The following is an 8,251-nucleotide window of genomic DNA, read 5'->3' as shown; positions in this document are numbered from 1 at the left end:
CAATGCCAAAATTTATTCTGGTGTATAAATGATCCAAAATGAAGCTCAAATCTTTTATTATACTAATTAGTCCTATAATGGTTATGCCACTTTCAGAAAGAGAAGTGCAAATATGGTGCCAAGATCAAGTACTAGTATCCTTGATGGGAAGAGAAGCCTACCGCTAAAGAAGCTAGCATGAGAACAACATACCTGTTTAGTCCGCCGTATTATTTTGTTGCCAAAGATAATCGACCTTTTACATTGACTTATGACATGACGTTATATGCAATGAATAACATTATGAATCTACAAAAAATGTTGGCAATGAATAAAATTAATCTTATCAGCCCAGGCTGTCAGTCAGTTTATTCAAAATTAATGTGTCCAGAACCGAACATCGTTACTACATGCCCATTCAACATAATTGAAGTAGCTCGTCGGATTGCAGGGGGACCAAGAATGTAGCGGCTCAAGAAAAGACCTTGTTTGAGTTGTTTGAGTTATCAGACAAACGTAAGCTTTGTTTGTTAAATATAAAATATCGTTGAACATTTTCAGGTGAGTACCTTATGTTTACATGCATGTATTATGTTTACTAAGATATAAAAATGCGGATGTCGCAAATGATTTTTATTTGCAGCACGTTCTGGGTCGAGTCTTTCAATCACCAGCTACTCACATACGTTGGATCAAGTACTTTTGAAATGAGAATGAACCTGGCTATTATGGACTGGGTATGCCTACTGGTGAACGACTAGTGACTGCTAAGTGCTGGTGATTTAAATTGTGGTCCAACGAGCTCAGGGATCCGTCACACCCAAGATCTAACGAACGATGGTGCTCTTTAAAGTACATACTTATTACATGGCAACAACCCTTTTGTTTGGTAAGTTGCTCACCTTGACCTGGAGCTGAACACTTCCATTCTTTTAGCTACCTTCTTATTTTCTTCTTTATTTATTATATTTATTAGTCTTTTTGGTTACTAAGAAAAAACCACCTGGAATGTATTCCCCCCCCCTTCAGTGTTTAACATGGTGCATGAGTGCAAGAGAAAAAGAGCTGAAAGAAAATTCCGGGGTCAAAGGTCGCGTCCTGGTCAGTAAAGCCCGTGACATCGGTGAACTTTTCGTGCAATAATAATCGTCATGCAAGAGTCCACAAAGTGAAGGTGCTGTGGTATTTCTTCTACACTTGTCCGTGTTGTCTTGCTAACCAGCTTGGTTTTCGACTTAACAACAACATCACACTCCTTTGTTGATATACACTCGCAATCAAGGTTGTCACACAACAGGCGCTTGTATGGCGCATCGAACAAGTTATATTTTATGCACCATAATACCGCCGCTATAAATATTATTATAACTTATAACCTGCATCCCTCAATATCATGCAAGCTAGTTCCTGTTTTATACACTACCCAAAACATTGACGTCTTTCAGCAATCTGCCAAATGCAGCTTCACAAAAAGCACAATTATCCTGATCCTAGGCCTGCTGTATCATAAATAGTAAATGGTGCGTGAAGGTGCCTGAAGTAAGCTTACTTTTGAAGTATTATTATTTTGTTGTTGCGGATCTCTCGTTGTTCTCATTGTCTCAAAGGTACTGGTGCTTGTTTTTTGTTACTACAGAATCCTTGCAACAGGCAGAGTATGAGTTGTAATTGTGATTGTGGATGCATGGTTTTATTTTGAGAGCACCAAAGTTTTCAAAGTGCGTGATCTTGTGATCTAGTGTCTGCACAGTTTGACTCACAATACAACACGCATGGCGGCTTCAAACAAAACAAGCCGACTAAGTCCAATATGTGAAGCGTCAAGAACTACTATGATTGAGAAGAGTATGCTGTGTCCATCTGTAACAAATCTGTGCTTAATTCTGACGACACCTATTCATGTAAAAATCTCAATGATGTGCACTACTTTTCAGTTGGGTTTACCCGGTGGGTAGTAGCGTTTACTTTAGGGTGATGCTAAGCTTGCAAGAAGGTGGATTTACATTCCGGTGATGTGTGCAGCCACAGCAATTGCTAAAGCATCTGCAGGTGCCAAATTCGAATGAGCTAGTAGACTCTGGGTGTGCTGACCATTAGAATAATTATGTGGGTGAATAATTATGTGGGTGGGTGTCTGTTATCTCTCTGGACAAGCTGAGTGTGCTAATTACTGTGGTGGCACTCATTAAAGTAATTATGTGGGTGGGTGTGCGCACGCCGTTATCTGTGGTGGCGTGTGTGGTGTGTGGTGTGTGGGCTGTGTGTGTGTGTGTGTGTGTGGGGGGTGTGGTGTTGTGTATGTGTTGTGTGGTGTGCCGTGTGTGTGTGTGGGGTGTGCACGCCGTGTTTGTGTGTGGGAGGGGGTTGTGTGTGTGGTGTGCCGTGTGTGTGTGTGGGGTGTGCACGCCGTGTTTGTGTGTGGGAGGGGGTATGTGTTGGGGGCGGTGTGCACGCATCGTGTGTGGAGGGTGGCCGTGTGTGTGAGTTGGGGGTGGGGGTGTGCATGCCGTGTTTTGTGTTGTGTGGGGGGGGGGTGGGGTGGGGGGTGTGCACGCTGTTTGTGTGTAGTTGTGTGTAGTGGTGTGGTGTGTTGGGGGGATGTGCAGTGTCTGTGTGTGTGTTGTGTTGTGTGTGTGTTGTTGTGTGTGTGGGGGTGCACGCCGTGTTTGTGTGTGGGGGGTGTGTAGGTGTGTGTGTTGATGTGTGTTGTGTGTTGAGGGGGGTGTGCATGCCGTGTCTGTGTGTGTGGGGCCGTGTGTGTGTGTGTGTTGTGTGTGTGGGGGTGCACGCCGTGTTTGTGTGTGGGGGGTGTAGGTGTGTGTGTGTTGTGTGTTGATGTGTGTTGTGTGTTGAAGGGGGTGTGCATGCCGTGTCTGTGTGTGTGGGGCCGTGTGTGTGTGTGTGTTGTGTGTGTGGGGGTGCACGCCGTGTTTGTGTGTGGGGGGTGTAGGTGTGTGTGTGTTGTGTGTTGATGTGTGTTGTGTGTTGAAGGGGGTGTGCATGCCGTGTCTGTGTGTGTGGGGCCGTGTTTGTGTATGTGTGTGTGTGTGCTGTGTTGTGTGGGGGTGTGAATGCCGTGTGTGTGTGTGGGTGTGTGTGTGTGTTGTGTTGTATGGGGGTGTGAATGCCGTGTGTGTGTGGGGGGTGTGGTGTTGTGTATGTGTTGTGTGTGTGTGTTGTGTGTGTGTGTGTGTGTGTGGTGTGCCGTGTGTGTGTGTGTGGGGTGTGCGGTGTGGGGTGTGCGGTGTGCACACCGTGTTTGTGTGTGTGTGTGTGGGAGGGGGTGTGCACGCCGTGTGTGTGCGGGGGGTGTGCACGCCGTGTTCGTGTGTGTGTGTTGGGGCGGTGTGCACGCGTCGTGTGTGTGTGTGTGGAGGGTGTGGAGGGTGGCCGTGTGTGTGAGTCGGGGGTGGGGTGTGCATGCCGTGTGTGTGTGGGGGGTGTGGTGTTGTGTATGTGTTGTGTGTGTGTGTGTGTGTGTGTGCTGTGCCGTGTGTGTGTGTGCGGGGTGTGCACGCCGTGTGAGTGCGGGGGGTGTGCACGCCGTGTTCGTGTGTGTGTGTTGGTCGTGTGTGTGTGTTGGGGGCGGTGTGCATGCGTCGTGTGTGTGTGTGGAGGGTGGCCGTGTGTGTGAGTCGGGGGTGGGGGTGTGCATGCCGTGTTTGTGTTGTGTGCGGGTGGGGGGTGTGCACGCTGTGTGTGTGTAGTGGTGTGTTGGGGGGATGTGCAGTGTGTGTTGTGTGTGTGTTGTTGTGTGTGTGTGGGGGTGCACGCCGTGTTTGTGTGTGGGGGGTTTGTAGGTGTGTATGTGTTGTGTGTTGAGGGGGGTGTGCATGCCGTGTCTGTGTGTGTGGGGCCGTGTTTGTGTATGTGTGTGTGTGTGTGTGGTGTGTTGTGGTGTGTGTGTTGTGTTGTGTGGGGGTGTGAATGCCGTGTGTGTGTGTGGTATGTGGGTGTGTGTGTGTGTGTGTGTGTGTGTGTGTGTGGTGTGTGTGTGTGTGTGTGTGTTGTGTTGTGTGGGGGTGTGAATGCCGTGTGTGTGTGGGGGTGTGTGGTGTGGGCGTGTGTGCAAGCTGTGTGTTGCGTGGGGGTGTGAACGCCGTGTGTGTGTGTGTGTTGTGTGTGGATGCCGTGTGTGGATGCCGTGTGTGTGTGGTGTGTGTGTGTGTGTGTGGGGAGGGGGTGTGCAGGCCGTGTGGTGGGCGTGTGGTGTTTGTGTGTGTGCGTGTGTGCAAGTGTGCGGGTGTGCACGCTGGGTGTGCACACCGTGTGTGTGTAGTGTGTTGTGTGTGTGTGTGTGTGGTGTGTGTGTTGTGTGGGGCCGTGTGTGTGTGTGGTGTGTGGGGGGGCCGTGTGTGGGTGTGCGTTTGACACTTGCGTGTGTGTAGTGTGTGCAAGTTGTGTGTGGGTGTGCACGCTGTGTGTGTGTGGAGGGGGTGTGCATGTGTCGTGTGTTGTGTGGTGTGTGTGTGTGCAGGTGTGTGGTGTGCACGCCGTGGGGCCCTGGTATGTGTGTGTGCGTGTGTGTGTGTGGTGTGTGAGGAGGGGATGTGTTGTGTGTGTGTGCACGCCGGGGGGGGGTAGTAGCTAACTGGGTTGGATGGAACCGCGCCCGCTGAAGCGTACCATTTTGACTCAAACGGGATGCACATTTAGTTTTATGAAGGACATTGAATTGACAATTTATATAATTTTTTCCGGTCTTCAGAGCACCAAACCCAGTCCACAAGTTTCGGTCCCTTTAATTTCCTGACTTGTGGATAGCTCGAGGAAAGGCGGGACCACTCCCATACATGCGGAGTCCGGGTGTGACTGTCAAACCATAGACTCTATGGTTAAACACCACAAAAAAATGAAAAGCAAGCTAAATTTTTTGTTTAGGAAGTACTTCAATTTTGCTTACCTTATAGTTATTGTGTACATAAGTAATTAAGTTAAGCAAAATGGAACCCACGTGACAATGTCAGTCTCTCAGCTCTTTTATTTCTGTCTCTTTGTTCTCTCAGTTTTTGTACCAGTTTTTTACGATTAGCTCATGTGATTCAAATAATTAGATGTTAGTGTGTGTGTGTGTGTGTCCCCCAGGGGACCCACCTCTATGTTACTTTAGTACAGTATTATGGTTTCGGTGATCGGTTAATAATTTGAGTAACAATGATATACACATAATTTAATTATTACTGTGTACATAGTTACAAATTACGCAAGCTAACATTAAGTCCTTTTGGGACATAAGTCTCTAAATTGTGAATCTTCAAAAGTCTTCTAATTGTTTCAGTTCATGTAAAGTAGTTGCTGTGTCTATTACTCTGATAAGTTCGAGGTTTTGTGGTCCGGAAAATTGAAATGTATGCATACGTAGATTGTTTTGTTATTGTTAATATTCGTTCGGTGTCGATCCTTTAGTCTTGTCTGGGTGTAACATTTAGTGCAGGTTATTAGGTAGATAATGTTGTTTGAGTTACAGGTGAATGAATTTCCGTATTGGCGACCTGTCGATGTGCTTTTAAATGAATTGTGCTTTTAAATGAATTGCCGGTGTTGTGGTGCTTGCAGGTTACACATCTCGGATGCTTGCATGTTTGGATTATGGTTTTAGCATCGACGAGGTTGGGCATCATACCAGCAGGTCCTATTATATCTCGGATGCTTGCATGTTTGGATTATGGTTTTAGCATCGACGAGGTTGGGCATCATACCAGCAGTCGTGTCAAGGTCCTTCATTACCTAGCATAAGAATTATATCTATAATTTATTCGTGCTCGCACTAATTCGTTGCGTAGAGTTTTGTGCACGCCGTGTTTGTGTGTGTGTGGGGGGAGGGGGGTGTGTGTGTGTGTGTGTGGTGTGTTGTGTGTGTGTGATGTGCATACCGTATTTGTGTGTTGTGTGTGTGTGATGTGCATACCGTATTTGTGTGTTTGTATGTGTGTGTGGTGTGTGTGTGTGGTGGGGTGTGTGTGTGTGTGTGGAGTGGAGTGGAGGAGGGTGTGCACACACTGTGTGTGTGTGTGGTGTGCACGCCGTGTGTGGTATGTGTTGGGAGGGGGTGTGCAGGCCGTGTGTTGTGTGTGTGTGTGTCTGTGTTGTGTGTGGTGTGTTGTGTGTGTGTGTGTGTGGTGTGTGTGTGTGTGTGTGTGTGTGTGGTTTGTGTGTGTGTCTGTGTGTGTGTGGAAGGGGTGTGCAGTCCGTGTTCTCGTCTACTGTCTGTGTGTGTGTGTGGTGTATTGTGTGTGTGTGTGTGTGTGTGTGGTGTGTGTGTGTGGTGTGTGTGTGTGTGTGGTTTGTGTGTGTGTGTGTGTGTCTCTGTGTGTGTGTGGTGTGTGTGTGTGTGTGTGGAGGGGTGTGCACGCCGTGTGTGTGGGTATGTGGGTATGCACGCCGTGTTTGTGTGTGTGTGTGTGGTGTGCACGCCGTGTGTGTGGTTTGTGTGTGTGTGTGTGTGTCTCTGTGTGTGTGTGGTGTCTGTGTGTGTGTGCGTGTGTGTGTGTGTGCGTGTGTGGAGGGGTGTGCACGCCGTGTGTGTGGGTATGTGGGTATGCACGCCGTGTGTGTGTGTGGTGTGCACGCCGTGTGTGTGTGTGTGTGTGTGGGGGGGTGTGCATGCCGTAGGTATGTGTGGGGATGGGCCGTGTGGTGTGTGCGTCCTATATCACTTACAAGCTCAATAGCTCTCTGCCTAAATAGTGAATAGCGACAACGATTTTGTATAGAGAGCTCCCCTGATCAAGAGCAAGCTTAAACAGTATTAACTAAAGTACGTAAAGTGTTTCCAAATGATTGCTAATGCAATACTCGATGTGATGTGCATAGTCAGGCTAATGTTGGAAGAGACGACACCATTAGAGTTAATTCGTAGGACACAATAATTGTGTGTCACACTGTGTGTGTGTGTGTGTGTGTGTGTGTGTGTGTGTCTGTCTGTCTGTGTTGTCTGTCTGTCTGTGTGTGTATTCCAGCTATAACTGCTTAACTGTTACAATGCGACACAAAAAAACTAACAGCTTTCGTAAGGCTACACTATGTGTCACTGGAAAAGGCCGGCTGAAGGAGGTGGTTTCCATGCTCTGGATGATTCGACAAGCAAAGAAAAACCCGGGCCCTTCGTCATGAATATCTCTCAAAAACGACATCTCTTCCACCAACCACAAGAATCTTTCCCGTCTACTGCCAACCCTCCCAACTTGTCCGAGCTGAATAAGACCTCAAACATCTGATACTGATTTGCCAATTTTCAAAGACAATGCTCAAGCTATGGAATTGATGATGATGGAAGTTTTAAAGCAATTTGTCTTGTTAACAGTCTTGCCTGCTCCTGGTTGCAAAGAGTCTGCCACATCTGGTTACCAGAAAAAAAGTGGTCAGTTTTGCTCTGATAGCACTTGCCCCAATTGGTGATCTCTTGGCATTTGTACTCATTCAGTTGCTGCAGGCAGAAGATACGGAGTCTTACAGTCGTTTGTTACGTGGTTCTCTCAAGCAAAGAAAATACCTAACATCACTCGCTTAATAACTTCTCAGGTGCCTGCACCTCATGGCCGTAAGGCTCCTAGAAAAGGAATAAAAATGGTACCAGCGGGGAGTCACGCAAGTCTTTTTCATCTATGCTCCCGCGTGCATACTCTCCTGCTTGTGTTTAGTCACGCAAGTCTTTTTCAGTGTTTAGTGTGTCTGTCCCTGTTACTGTTTCTGGCCTGTTACTGTTTCTGGGGCAATCAATTACAATCCATTGTTCACCACCACCGTAAGTTAATTCATGCCCAATTTGAGAAAAGCTACCAAATACAATGTCTGCTATCAAAGAGCAGTGTGTCACTGGAAAAGGCCGGCTGAAGGAGGTGGTTTCCATGCTCTGGATGATATGACAAGCAAAGAAAAACCCGGGCCCTTCGTAAATGGTTCATGGAAATAGAGTCATTGAATATCTCTCAAAAACAGTATCACAACATCTCTTCCACCAAACACAAGAATCTTTCCCGTCTACTGCCACACACAAACACTGCATACACACCCCCACCACACAAACACACAAGACAAGACAAAACAAAATACACACAGACACACACAGACACGGCGCACGGCGTGCACACCCCCCCCACACAACACAACACACAACACACCCCTCAATACACCCACACACACACACACCACACACACGCCACACACACACACAACACAACACACCACACACACGGCTTGCACACCTCCACAACACACACACACACAACACACATACATGTCGTGCACACCCCCCAACACACATACACACCAC

The sequence above is a fragment of the Halichondria panicea genome, chromosome 9, assembly GCF_963675165.1.
Source record: "Halichondria panicea chromosome 9, odHalPani1.1, whole genome shotgun sequence".
Classification (NCBI taxonomy): domain Eukaryota; kingdom Metazoa; phylum Porifera; class Demospongiae; order Suberitida; family Halichondriidae; genus Halichondria; species Halichondria panicea.
Note: the sequence above shows the minus strand (reverse complement) of the source record.